Below are 15,707 nucleotides of genomic sequence, written 5' to 3'. Positions count from 1 at the left end.
CGTAATTGTGTGATCGTGATTGCGTGAGCGTGATTGTGTGATCGTGATTGTGTGGTCGTGGTTGTGTGATGGTGATTGTGTGATCGTCATTGTGTGACCTTGATTGTGTGATTGTGATTGTGTGATGGTGATTGTGTGATCGTGATTGTGTGTTCGTGACTGTGTGATCGTGATTGTGATTGTGATTGTGTGATTGTGATTGTGTGACTGTGATTGTGTGATCGTGATAGTGTGATCGCGACTGTGTGTTTGTAATTGTGTGATCGTGATTGTGTGATCGTGATTGTGTGATCGTGATTGTGTGATCGTGATTGTGTGATCGTGATTGTGTGATCGTGATTGTGTGATCGTGATAGTGTGATCGTGATTGTGTGATTGTGTGATTGTGTGATTGTGATTGTGTGATTGCGATTGTGATATTGTGATTGTGTGATTGTGATTGTGTGATCGTGATTGTGTGGTCGTGATTGTGTGATGGTGATGGTGTGATCGTCATTGTGTGACCTTGATTGTGTGATTGTGATTGTGTGATCGTGATCGAGTGATCGCGACTGTGTGTTTGTGATTGTGTGATCGTGATTGTGTGATCATGATAGTGTGATCGTGATTGTGTGATTGTGTGATTGTGTGATTGTCTGATTGTGTTATTGTGATTGTGTGATTGCGATTGTGACATTGTGATTGTGTGATTGTGATTGTGTGATCGTGACTGTGTGATCGTGATTGTGTGATCGTGGTCGAGTGATCGCGACTGTGTGTTTGTGATTGTGTGAACGTGATTGTGTGATCGTGATTGTGTGATCGTGATTGTGTGGTCGTGATTGTGTGATGGTGATGGTGTGATCGTCATTGTGTGACCTTGATTGTGTGATTGTGATTGTGTGATCGTGATCGTGTGATCGTGATCGTGTGATCGCGATCGTGTGATCGTGATCGTGTGATCGTGATCGTGTGATCGCGACTGTGTATTTGTGATTGTGTGATTGTGATCGTGTGATCATGTTTGTGTGATCGTGATTGTGTGATCGTGATTGTGTGATCGTGATTGTGTGATTGTGATTGTGTGGTCGTGATTGTGAGATGGTGATCGTGTGATCGTGATGGTGTGATCGTGACTGTGTGATCGTGATTGTGATTGTGATTGTGTGATTGTGATTGTGTGACTGTGATTGTGTGATCGTGATTATGTGATCGTGATTGTGTGGTCGTAATTGTGTGATCGTGATTGCGTGAGCGTGATTGTGTGATCGTGATTGTGTGGTCGTGGTTGTGTGATGGTGATTGTGTGATCGTCATTGTGTGACCTTGATTGTGTGATTGTGATTGTGTGATGGTGATTGTGTGATCGTGATTGTGTGTTCGTGACTGTGTGATCGTGATTGTGATTGTGATTGTGTGATAGTGATTGTGTGACTGTGATTGTGTGATCGTGATAGTGTGATCGCGACTGTGTGTTTGTAATTGTGTGAACGTGATTGTGTGATCGTGATTGTGTGGTCGTGATTGTGTGATCGTGATTGCGTGAGCGTGATTGTGTGATCGTGATTGTGTGGTCGTGGTTGTGTGATGGTGATTGTGTGATCGTCATTGTGTGACCTTGATTGTGTGATTGTGATTGTGTGATGGTGATTGTGTGATCGTGATTGTGTGATCGTGATTGTGTGATCGTGATTGCGTGTTGGTGATTGTGTGATCGTCATTGTGTTACCTTGATTGTGTGATTGTGATTGTGTGATGGTGATTGTGCAATCGTGATTGTGTGATCGTGATTGTGTGATCGTGATTGTGTGATCGTGATTGTGTGATCATGATTGTGTGATCGTGATTGTGTGATTGTGTGATTGTGTGATTGTCTGATTGTGTTATTGTGATTGTGTGATTGCGATTGTGACATTGTGATTGTGTGATTGTGATTGTGTGATCGTGACTGTGTGATCGTGATTGTGTGATCGTGGTCGAGTGATCGCGACTGTATGTTTGTGATTGTGTGAACGTGATTGTGTGATCGTGATTGTGTGATCGTGATTGTGTGGTCGTGATTGTGTGATGGTGATGGTGTGATCGTCATTGTGTGACCTTGATTGTGTGATTGTGATTGTGTGATCGTGATCGTGTGATCGTGATCGTGTGATCGCGATCGTGTGATCGTGATCGTGTGATCGTGATCGTGTGATCGCAACTGTGTATTTGTGATTGTGTGATTGTGATCGTGTGATCGTGTTTGTGTGATCGTGATTGTGTGATCGTGATTGTGTGATCGTGATTGTGTGATTGTGATTGTGTGGTCGTGATTGTGAGATGGTGATCGTGTGATCGTGATGGTGTGATCGTGACTGTGTGATCGTGATTGTGATTGTGATTGTGTGATTGTGATTGTGTGACTGTGATTGTGTGATCGTGATTGTGTGATCGTGATTGTGTGATCGTGATTGTGTGATCGTGATTGTGTGATGGTGATTGTGTGATCGTGATTGTGTGATTGTGATTGTGTGATCGTGACTGTGTGATCGTGATTGTGTGATCGTGATCGTGTGATCGCGACTGTGTGTTTGTGATTGTGTGATCGTGATTGTGTGATCGTGATTGTGTGATCGTGATTGTGTGATGGTGATTGTGTGATCGTCATTGTGTGACCTTGATTGTGTGATTGTGATTGTGTGATGGTGTTTGTGTGATCGTGATTGTGTGATCGTGATTGTGTGATTGTGATTGTGTGGTCGTGATTGTGAGATGGTGATCGTGTGATCGTGATGGTGTGATCGTGACTGTGTGATCGTGATTGTGATTGTGATTGTGTGATTGTGATTGTGTGACTGTGATTGTGTGATCGTGATTATGTGATCGTGATTGTGTGGTCGTAATTGTGTGATCGTGATTGCGTGAGCGTGATTGTGTGATCGTGATTGTGTGGTCGTGGTTGTGTGATGGTGATTGTGTGATCGTCATTGTGTGACCTTGATTGTGTGATTGTGATTGTGTGATGGTGATTGTGTGATCGTGATTGTGTGTTCGTGACTGTGTGATCGTGATTGTGATTGTGATTGTGTGATAGTGATTGTGTGACTGTGATTGTGTGATCGTGATAGTGTGATCGCGACTGTGTGTTTGTAATTGTGTGAACGTGATTGTGTGATCGTGATTGTGTGGTCGTGATTGTGTGATCGTGATTGCGTGAGCGTGATTGTGTGATCGTGATTGTGTGGTCGTGGTTGTGTGATGGTGATTGTGTGATCGTCATTGTGTGACCTTGATTGTGTGATCGTGATTGTGTGATGGTGATTGTGTGATCGTGATTGTGTGATCGTGATTGTGTGATCGTGATTGCGTGTTGGTGATTGTGTGATCGTCATTGTGTTACCTTGATTGTGTGATTGTGATTGTGTGATGGTGATTGTGCAATCGTGATTGTGTGATCGTGATTGTGTGATCGTGATTGTGTGATCGTGATTGTGTGATCATGATTGTGTGATCGTGATTGTGTGATTGTGTGATTGTGTGATTGTCTGATTGTGTTATTGTGATTGTGTGATTGCGATTGTGACATTGTGATTGTGTGATTGTGATTGTGTGATCGTGACTGTGTGATCGTGATTGTGTGATCGTGGTCGAGTGATCGCGACTGTATGTTTGTGATTGTGTGAACGTGATTGTGTGATCGTGATTGTGTGATCGTGATTGTGTGGTCGTGATTGTGTGATGGTGATGGTGTGATCATCATTGTGTGACCTTGATTGTGTGATTGTGATTGTGTGATCGTGATCGTGTGATCGTGATCGTGTGATCGCGATCGTGTGATCGTGATCGTGTGATCGTGATCGTGTGATCGCAACTGTGTATTTGTGATTGTGTGATTGTGATCGTGTGATCGTGTTTGTGTGATCGTGATTGTGTGATCGTGATTGTGTGATCGTGATTGTGTGATTGTGATTGTGTGGTCGTGATTGTGAGATGGTGATCGTGTGATCGTGATGGTGTGATCGTGACTGTGTGATCGTGATTGTGATTGTGATTGTGTGATTGTGATTGTGTGACTGTGATTGTGTGATCGTGATTGTGTGATCGTGATTGTGTGATCGTGATTGTGTGATCGTGATTGTGTGATGGTGATTGTGTGATCGTGATTGTGTGATTGTGATTGTGTGATCGTGACTGTGTGATCGTGATTGTGTGATCGTGATCGTGTGATCGCGACTGTGTGTTTGTGATTGTGTGATCGTGATTGTGTGATCGTGATTGTGTGATCGTGATTGTGTGACGGTGATTGTGTGATCGTCATTGTGTGACCTTGATTGTGTGATTGTGATTGTGTGATGGTGATTGTGTGATCGTGATTGTGTGATCGTGATTGTGTGATAACGATTGTGTGATTGTGATTGTGTGATCGTGATCGTGTGATCGTGATCGTGTGATCGCGACTGTGTGCTTGTGATTGTGTGAACGTGATTGTGTGATCGTGATTGTGTGATCGTGATTGTGTGGTCGAGATTGTGTGATGGTGATTGTGTGATCGTCATTGTGTGACCTTGATTGTGTGATTGTGATTGTGTGATCGTGATCGTGTGATCGTGATCGTGTGATCGCGATCGTGTGATCGTGATCGTGTGATCGTGATCGTGTGATCGCGACTGTGTATTTGTGATTGTGTGATTGTGATCGTGTGATCGTGTTTGTGTGATCGCGATCGTGTGATTGTGATTGTGTGATCGTGATTGTGTGATCGTGATTGTGTGATCGTGATTGTGTGATCATGATTGTGTGATCGTGATTGTGTGATTGTGTGATTGTGTGATTGTCTGATTGTGTTATTGTGATTGTGTGATTGCGATTGTGACATTGTGATTGTGTGATTGTGATTGTGTGATCGTGACTGTGTGATCGTGATTGTGTGATCGTGGTCGAGTGATCGCGACTGTATGTTTGTGATTGTGTGAACGTGATTGTGTGATCGTGATTGTGTGATCGTGATTGTGTGGTCGTGATTGTGTGATGGTGATGGTGTGATCATCATTGTGTGACCTTGATTGTGTGATTGTGATTGTGTGATCGTGATCGTGTGATCGTGATCGTGTGATCGCGATCGTGTGATCGTGATCGTGTGATCGTGATCGTGTGATCGCAACTGTGTATTTGTGATTGTGTGATTGTGATCGTGTGATCGTGTTTGTGTGATCGTGATTGTGTGATCGTGATTGTGTGATCGTGATTGTGTGATTGTGATTGTGTGGTCGTGATTGTGAGATGGTGATCGTGTGATCGTGATGGTGTGATCGTGACTGTGTGATCGTGATTGTGATTGTGATTGTGTGATTGTGATTGTGTGACTGTGATTGTGTGATCGTGATTGTGTGATCGTGATTGTGTGATCGTGATTGTGTGATCGTGATTGTGTGATGGTGATTGTGTGATCGTGATTGTGTGATTGTGATTGTGTGATCGTGACTGTGTGATCGTGATTGTGTGATCGTGATCGTGTGATCGCGACTGTGTGTTTGTGATTGTGTGATCGTGATTGTGTGATCGTGATTGTGTGATCGTGATTGTGTGATGGTGATTGTGTGATCGTCATTGTGTGACCTTGATTGTGTGATTGTGATTGTGTGATGGTGATTGTGTGATCGTGATTGTGTGATCGTGATTGTGTGATAACGATTGTGTGATTGTGATTGTGTGATCGTGATCGTGTGATCGTGATCGTGTGATCGCGACTGTGTGCTTGTGATTGTGTGAACGTGATTGTGTGATCGTGATTGTGTGATCGTGATTGTGTGGTCGAGATTGTGTGATGGTGATTGTGTGATCGTCATTGTGTGACCTTGATTGTGTGATTGTGATTGTGTGATCGTGATCGTGTGATCGTGATCGTGTGATTGTGATCGTGTGATTGTGATCGTGTGATTGTGATTGTGTGATTGTGATTGTGTGATTGTGATTGTGTGATTGTGATTGTGTGATTGTGATTGTGAGATTGTGATTGTGTGATTGTGATTGTATGATTGTGATTGTGCGATTGCGATTGTGCGATTGTGATTGCGTGATTGTGATTGTGTGATCGTGATTGTGTGATCGTGATTGTGTGATCGTGATTGTGTGATGGTGATTGTGTGATGGTGATTGTGGGATGGTGATTGTGTGATCGTGATTGTGAGATAACGATTGTGTGATTGTGATTGTGTGATCGTGGTCGAGTGATCGCGACTGTGTGTTTGTGATTGTGTGAACGTGGTTGTGTGATCGTGATTGTGTGATCGTGATTGTGTGGTCGTGATTGTGTAATGGTGATGGTGTGATCGTCATTGTGTGACCTTGATTGTGTGATTGTGATTGTGTGATCGTGATCGTGTGATCGTGATCGTGTGATCGCGATCGTGTGATCGTGATCGTGTGATCGTGATCGTGTGATCGCGACTGTGTGTTTGTGATTGTGTGATTGTGATAGTTTGATCGTGTTTGTGTGATCGTGATTGTGTGATCGTGATTGTGTGATCGTGATTGTGTGATTGTGATTGTGTGATCGTGATTGTGAGATGGTGATCGTGTGATCGTGATGGTGTGATCGTGACTGTGTGATCGTGAATGTGATTGTGATTGTGTGATTGTGATTGTGTGACTGTGATTGTGTGATCGTGATTGTGTGATCGTGATTGTGTGATCGTGATTGTGTGATCGTGATTGTGTGATGGTGATTGTGTGATCGTGATTGTGTGATTGTGATTGTGTGATCGTGATTGTGTGATCATGATTGTGTGATCGTGATTGTGTGATTGTGTGATTGTGTGATTGTCTGATTGTGTTATTGTGATTGTGTGATTGCGATTGTGACATTGTGATTGTGTGATTGTGATTGTGTGATCGTGACTGTGTGATGGTGATTGTGTGATCGTGGTCGAGTGATCGCGACTGTGTGTTTGTGATTGTGTGAATGTGATTGTGTGATCGTGATTGTGTGATCGTGATTGTGTGGTCGTGATTGTGTGATGGTGATGGTGTGATCGTCATTGTGTGACCTTGATTGTGTGATTGTGATTGTGTGATCGTGATCGTGTGATCGCGATCGTGTGATCGTGATCGTGTGATCGTGATCGTGTGATCGCGACTGTGTGTTTGTGATTGTGTTATTGTGATCGTGTGATCGTGTTTGTGTGATCGTGATTGTGTGATCGTGATTGTGTGATCGTGATTGTGTGATTGTGATTGTGTGATCGTGATTGTGTGATGGTGATTGTGTGATCGTCATTGTGTGACCTTGATTGTGTGATTGTGATTGTGTGATTGTTATTGTGTGATCGTGATTGTGTGATCGTGATTGTGCGATGACGATTGTGTGATTGTGATTGTGTGATCGTGATCGTGTGATCGTGATCGTGTGATCGCGACTGTGTGTTTGTGATTGTGTGATTGTGATTGAGTGATCGTGATTGTGTGATCGTGATTGTGTGATCGTGATCGAGTGATCGCGACTGTGTGTTTGTGATTGTGTGAACGTGATTGTGTGATCGTGATTGTGTGATCGTGATTGTGTGGTCGAGATTGTGTGATGGTGATTTTGTGATCGTCATTGTGTGACCTTGATTGTGTGATTGTGATTGTGTGATGGTGATTGTGTGATGGTGATTGTGTGATGGTGATTGTGTGATCGTGATTGTGTGATCGTGATTATGTGATCGTGATTGTGTGATCGTGATTGTGTGATCGTGATAGTGTGATCGTGATTGTGTGATTGTGTGATTGTGTGATTGTGATTGTGTGATTGCGATTGTGATACTGTGATTGTGTGATTGTGATTGTGTGATCGTGATTGTGTGGTCGTGATTGTGTGATGGTCATGGTGTGATCGTCATTGTGTGACCTTGATTGTGTGATTGTGATTGTGTGATCGTGATCGTGTGATCGTGATCGAGTGATCGCGACTGTGTGTTTGTGATTGTGTGAACGTGATTGTGTGATCGTGATTGTGTGATCGTGATTGTGTGGTCGTGATTGTGTGATGGTGATGGTGTGATCGTCATTGTGTGACCTTGATTGTGTGATTGTGATTGTGTGATCGTGATCGTGTGATCGTGATCGTGTGATCGCGACTGTGTGTTTGTGATTGTGTGATTGTGATTGTGTGATCGTGATTGTGTGATCGTGATTGTGTGATTGTGATTGTGTGATTGTGATTGTGTGATCGCGATTGTGTGATGGTGATTGTGTGATCGTGATTGTGTGCTCGTGATTGTGTGATTGTGATTGTGTGATTGTTATTGTGTGATCGTGATCGTGTGATCGTGACTGTGTGATCGTGATTATGTGATCGTGATTGTGGGATTGTGACAGTGTGATTGTGTGATTGTGATTGTGTGATTGTGATTGTGTGATTGTGATTGTGTGATCGTGATTGTGTGATCGTGATTGTGTGATCGTGATTGTGGGATTGTGACTGTGTGATTGTGTGATTGTGGGATTGTGATTGTGGGATTGTGATTGTGGGATTGTGATTGTGGGATTGTGATTGTGGGATTGTGATTGTGTGATTGTGATTGTGTAATTGTGATTGTGTGATTGTGATTGTGTGATTGTGATTGTGTGATTGTGATTGTGTGATTGTGATTGTGTGATTGTGATTGTGAGATTGTGATTGTGTGATTGTGATTGTATGATTGTGATTGTGCGATTGCGATTGTGCGATTGTGATTGCGTGATTGTGATTGTGTGATCGTGATTGTGTGATCGTGATTGTGTGATCGTGATTGTGTGATGGTGATCGTGTGATGGTGATTGTGGGATGGTGATTGTGTGATCGTGATTGTGTGATAACGATTGTGTGATTGTGATTGTGTGATCGTGATCGTGTGATCGTGATGGTGTGATCATGACTGTGTGATCGTGATTGTGATTGTGATTGTTGATCGTCATTGTGTGACCTTGATTGTGTGATTGTGATTGTGTGATCGTGATCGTGTGATCGCGACTGTGTGTTTGTGATTGTGTGATTGTGATTGTGTGATCGTGATTGTGTGATCGTGATTGTGTGGTCGTGATTGTGTGATCGTGATTGCGTGATCGTGATTGTGTGATCGTGATTGTGTGATGGTGATTGTGTGATGGTGATTGTGGGATGGTGATTGTGTGATCGTGATTGTGTGATAACGATTGTGTGATTGTGATTGTGTGATCGTGATCGTGTGATCGTGATGGTGTGATCATGACTGTGTGATCGTGATTGTGATTGTGATTGTTGATCGTCATTGTGTGACCTTGATTGTGTGATTGTGATTGTGTGATCGTGATCGTGTGATCGCGACTGTGTGTTTGTGATTGTGTGATTGTGATTGTGTGATCGTGATTGCGTGATTGTGATTGTGTGATCGTGATTGTGTGATCGTGATTGTGTGATCGTGATTGTGTGATGGTGATTGTGTGATGGTGATTGTGGGATGGTGATTGTGTGATCGTGATTGTGTGATAACGATTGTGTGATTGTGATTGTGTGATCGTGATCGTGTGATCGTGATGGTGTGATCGTGACTGTGTGATCGTGATTGTGATTATGATTGTGTGATTGTGATTGTGTGACTGTGATTGTCTGATCGTGATTGTGATTGTGTGACTGTGTGATTGTGATTTTGTGATAGTGATTGTGTGATCGTGATTGTGTGATCGTGATTGTGTGATCGTGATTGTGAGATCGTGATTGTGTGGTCGTGATTGTGTGATGGTGATGGTGTGATCGTCATTGTGTGACCTTGATTGTGTGATTGTGATCGTGTGATCGTGATGGTGTGATCGTGACTGTGTGATCGTGATTGTGATTGTGATTGTGTGATTGTGATTGTGTGACTGTGATTGTCTGATCGTGATTGTGATTGTGTGACTGTGTGATTGTGATTTTGTGATAGTGATTGTGTGATCGTGATTGTGTGATCGTGATTGTGTGATCGTGATTGTGAGATCGTGATTGTGTGGTCGTGATTGTGTGATGGTGATGGTGTGATCGTCATTGTGTGACCTTGATTGTGTGATTGTGATTGTGTGATCGTGATCGTGTGATCGCGACTGTGTGTTTGTGATTGTGTGATCGTGATTGTGTGATCGTGATTGTGTGTTTGTGATTGTCTGATTGTGATTGTGATTGTGTGACTGTGTGATTGTGATTTTGTGATAGTGATTGTGTGATCGTGATTGTGTGATCGTGATTGTGTGATCGTGATTGTGTGACCGTGATTGTGTGATCGTGATAGTGTGATCGTGATTGTGTGATCGTGATTGTGTGATCGTGATTGTGTGATCGTGATTGTGTGATCGTGATTGTGTGATCGTGATTGTGTGATCGTGATTGTGTGATCGTGATTGTGTGATCGTGATTGTGTGATCGTGATTGTGTGATCGTGATTGTGTGATCGTGATTGTGTGATCTTGATTGTGTGATCGTGATTGTGTGATCGTGATTGTGTGATCGTGATTGTGTGATCGTGATTGTGTGATCGTGATTATGTGATCGTGATTGTGGGATTGTGACAGTGTGATTGTGTGATTGTGATTGTGTGATTGTGATTGTGTGATTGTGATTGTGAGATCGTGATTGTGTGATCGTGATTGTGTGATCGTGATTGTGTGATCGTGATTGTGTGACCGTGATTGTGTGATCGTGATAGTGTGATCGTGATTGTGTGATCGTGATTGTGTGATCGTGATTGTGTGATCGTGATTGTGTGATCGTGATTGTGTGATCGTGATTGTGTGATCGTGATTGTGTGATCGTGATTGTGTGATCGTGATTGTGTGATCGTGATTGTGTGATCGTGATTGTGTGATCGTGATTGTGTGCTCGTGATTGTGTGATTGTGATTGTGTGATTGTTATTGTGTGATCGTGATCGTGTGATCGTGACTGTGTGATCGTGATTATGTGATCGTGATTGTGGGATTGTGACAGTGTGATTGTGTGATTGTGATTGTGTGATTGTGATTGTGTGATTGTGATTGTGTGATCGTGATTGTGTGATCGTGATTGTGTGATCGTGATTGTGGGATTGTGACTGTGTGATTGTGTGATTGTGGGATTGTGATTGTGGGATTGTGATTGTGGGATTGTGATTGTGGGATTGTGATTGTGGGATTGTGATTGTGTGATTGTGATTGTGTAATTGCGATTGTGTGATTGTGATTGTGTGATTGTGATTGTGTGATTGTGATTGTGTGATTGTGATTGTGTGATTGTGATTGTGAGATTGTGATTGTGTGATTGTGATTGTATGATTGTGATTGTGCGATTGCGATTGTGCGATTGTGATTGCGTGATTGTGATTGTGTGATCGTGATTGTGTGATCGTGATTGTGTGATCGTGATTGTGTGATCGTGATTGTGTGATGGTGATCGTGTGATGGTGATTGTGGGATGGTGATTGTGTGATCGTGATTGTGTGATAACGATTGTGTGATTGTGATTGTGTGATCGTGATCGTGTGATCGTGATGGTGTGATCATGACTGTGTGATCGTGATTGTGATTGTGATTGTTGATCGTCATTGTGTGACCTTGATTGTGTGATTGTGATTGTGTGATCGTGATCGTGTGATCGCGACTGTGTGTTTGTGATTGTGTGATTGTGATTGTGTGATCGTGATTGTGTGATCGTGATTGTGTGGTCGTGATTGTGTGATCGTGATTGCGTGATCGTGATTGTGTGATCGTGATTGTGTGATGGTGATTGTGTGATGGTGATTGTGGGATGGTGATTGTGTGATCGTGATTGTGTGATAACGATTGTGTGATTGTGATTGTGTGATCGTGATCGTGTGATCGTGATGGTGTGATCATGACTGTGTGATCGTGATTGTGATTGTGATTGTTGATCGTCATTGTGTGACCTTGATTGTGTGATTGTGATTGTGTGATCGTGATCGTGTGATCGCGACTGTGTGTTTGTGATTGTGTGATTGTGATTGTGTGATCGTGATTGCGTGATTGTGATTGTGTGATCGTGATTGTGTGATCGTGATTGTGTGATCGTGATTGTGTGATGGTGATTGTGTGATGGTGATTGTGGGATGGTGATTGTGTGATCGTGATTGTGTGATAACGATTGTGTGATTGTGATTGTGTGATCGTGATCGTGTGATCGTGATGGTGTGATCGTGACTGTGTGATCGTGATTGTGATTGTGATTGTGTGATTGTGATTGTGTGACTGTGATTGTCTGATCGTGATTGTGATTGTGTGACTGTGTGATTGTGATTTTGTGATAGTGATTGTGTGATCGTGATTGTGTGATCGTGATTGTGTGATCGTGATTGTGAGATCGTGATTGTGTGGTCGTGATTGTGTGATGGTGATGGTGTGATCGTCATTGTGTGACCTTGATTGTGTGATTGTGATTGTGTGATCGTGATCGTGTGATCGCGACTGTGTGTTTGTGATTGTGTGATCGTGATTGTGTGATCGTGATTGTGTGTTTGTGATTGTCTGATTGTGATTGTGATTGTGTGACTGTGTGATTGTGATTTTGTGATAGTGATTGTGTGATCGTGATTGTGTGATCGTGATTGTGTGATCGTGATTGTGTGACCGTGATTGTGTGATCGTGATAGTGTGATCGTGATTGTGTGATCGTGATTGTGTGATCGTGATTGTGTGATCGTGATTGTGTGATCGTGATTGTGTGATCGTGATTGTGTGATCGTGATTGTGTGATCGTGATTGTGTGATCGTGATTGTGTGATCGTGATTGTGTGATCGTGATTGTGTGATCGTGATTGTGTGATCTTGATTGTGTGATCGTGATTGTGTGATCGTGATTGTGTGATCGTGATTATGTGATCGTGATTGTGGGATTGTGACAGTGTGATTGTGTGATTGTGATTGTGTGATTGTGATTGTGTGATTGTGATTGTGTGATTGTGATTGTGAGATCGTGATTGTGTGATCGTGATTGTGTGATCGTGATTGTGTGATCGTGATTGTGTGACCGTGATTGTGTGATCGTGATAGTGTGATCGTGATTGTGTGATCGTGATTGTGTGATCGTGATTGTGTGATCGTGATTGTGTGATCGTGATTGTGTGATCGTGATTGTGTGATCGTGATTGTGTGATCGTGATTGTGTGATCGTGATTGTGTGATCGTGATTGTGTGATCGTGATTGTGTGATCGTGATTGTGTGCTCGTGATTGTGTGATTGTGATTGTGTGATTGTTATTGTGTGATCGTGATCGTGTGATCGTGACTGTGTGATCGTGATTATGTGATCGTGATTGTGAGATTGTGACAGTGTGATTGTGTGATTGTGATTGTGTGATTGTGATTGTGTGATTGTGATTGTGTGATCGTGATTGTGTGATCGTGATTGTGTGATCGTGATTGTGGGATTGTGACTGTGTGATTGTGTGATTGTGGGATTGTGATTGTGGGATTGTGATTGTGGGATTGTGATTGTGGGATTGTGATTGTGGGATTGTGATTGTGTGATTGTGATTGTGTAATTGTGATTGTGTGATTGTGATTGTGTGATTGTGATTGTGTGATTGTGATTGTGTGATTGTGATTGTGTGATTGTGATTGTGAGATTGTGATTGTGTGATTGTGATTGTATGATTGTGATTGTGCGATTGCGATTGTGCGATTGTGATTGCGTGATTGTGATTGTGTGATCGTGATTGTGTGATCGTGATTGTGTGATCGTGATTGTGTGATGGTGATCGTGTGATGGTGATTGTGGGATGGTGATTGTGTGATCGTGATTGTGTGATAACGATTGTGTGATTGTGATTGTGTGATCGTGATCGTGTGATCGTGATGGTGTGATCATGACTGTGTGATCGTGATTGTGATTGTGATTGTTGATCGTCATTGTGTGACCTTGATTGTGTGATTGTGATTGTGTGATCGTGATCGTGTGATCGCGACTGTGTGTTTGTGATTGTGTGATTGTGATTGTGTGATCGTGATTGTGTGATCGTGATTGTGTGGTCGTGATTGTGTGATCGTGATTGCGTGATCGTGATTGTGTGATCGTGATTGTGTGATGGTGATTGTGTGATGGTGATTGTGGGATGGTGATTGTGTGATCGTGATTGTGTGATAACGATTGTGTGATTGTGATTGTGTGATCGTGATCGTGTGATCGTGATGGTGTGATCATGACTGTGTGATCGTGATTGTGATTGTGATTGTTGATCGTCATTGTGTGACCTTGATTGTGTGATTGTGATTGTGTGATCGTGATCGTGTGATCGCGACTGTGTGTTTGTGATTGTGTGATTGTGATTGTGTGATCGTGATTGCGTGATTGTGATTGTGTGATCGTGATTGTGTGATCGTGATTGTGTGATCGTGATTGTGTGATGGTGATTGTGTGATGGTGATTGTGGGATGGTGATTGTGTGATCGTGATTGTGGGATTGTGACTGTGTGATTGTGTGATTGTGGGATTGTGATTGTGGGATTGTGATTGTGGGATTGTGATTGTGGGATTGTGATTGTGTGATTGTGATTGTGTGATTGTGATTGTGTGATTGTGATTCTGTGATTGTGATTGTGTGATTGTGATGGTGCGATTGTGATTGTGTGATTGTGATTGTGTGATCGTGATTGTGTGATGGTGATTGTGTGACCTTGATTGTGTGATTGTGATTGTGTGATTGTTATTGTGTGATCGTGATCGTGTGATCGTGACTGTGTGATCGTGATTGTGTGATCGTGATTGTGGGATTGTGACAGTGTGATTGTGTGATTGTGATTGTGTGATTGTGATTGTGTGATCGTGATTGTGTGATCGTGATTGTGGGATTGTGACTGTGTGATTGTGATAGTGCGATCGTGATTGTGTGATCGTGATTGTGTGATCGTGATTGTGTGATCGTGGTTGTGTGATCGTGATTGTGTGGTCGTGATTGTGTGATGGTGATGGTGTGATCGTCATTGTGTGACCTTGATTGTGTGATTGTGATTGTGTGATCGTGATCGTGTGATCGTGATCGTGTGATCCCGACTGTGTGTTTGTGATTGTGTGAACGTGATTGTGTGATCGTGATTGTGTGATCGTGATTGTGTGGTCGTGATTGTGTGATGGTGATGGTGTGATCGTCATTGTGTGACCTTGATTGTGTGATTGTGATTGTGTGATCGTGATCGTGTGATCGTGATCGTGTGATCGCGATCGTGTGATCGTGATCGTGTGATCGTGATCGTGTGATCGCGACTGTGTATTTGTGATTGTGTGATTGTGATCGTGTGATCGTGTTTGTGTGATCGTGATTGTGTGATCGTGATTGTGTGATCGTGATTGTGTGATTGTGATTGTGTGGTCGTGATTGTGAGATGGTGATCGTGTGATCGTGATGGTGTGATCGTGACTGTGTGATCGTGATTGTGATTCTGATTGTGTGATTGTGATTGTGTGACTGTGATTGTGTGATCGTGATTGTGTGATCGTGATTGTGTGGTCGTAATTGTGTGATCGTGATTGCGTGAGCGTGATTGTGTGATCGTGATTGTGTGGTCGTGGTTGTGTGATGGTGATTGTGTGATCGTCATTGTGTGACCTTGATTGTGTGATTGTGATTGTGTGATGGTGATTGTGTGATCGTGATTGTGTGTTCGTGACTGTGTGATCGTGATTGTGATTGTGATTGTGTGATAGTGATTGTGTGACTGTGATTGTGTGATCGTGATAGTGTGATCGCGACTGTGTGTTTGTAATTGTGTGAACGTGATTGTGTGATCGTGATT

This window comes from Megachile rotundata, chromosome 11 (assembly GCF_050947335.1).
Source record: "Megachile rotundata isolate GNS110a chromosome 11, iyMegRotu1, whole genome shotgun sequence".
Taxonomy (NCBI): domain Eukaryota; kingdom Metazoa; phylum Arthropoda; class Insecta; order Hymenoptera; family Megachilidae; genus Megachile; species Megachile rotundata.
Note: the sequence above shows the minus strand (reverse complement) of the source record.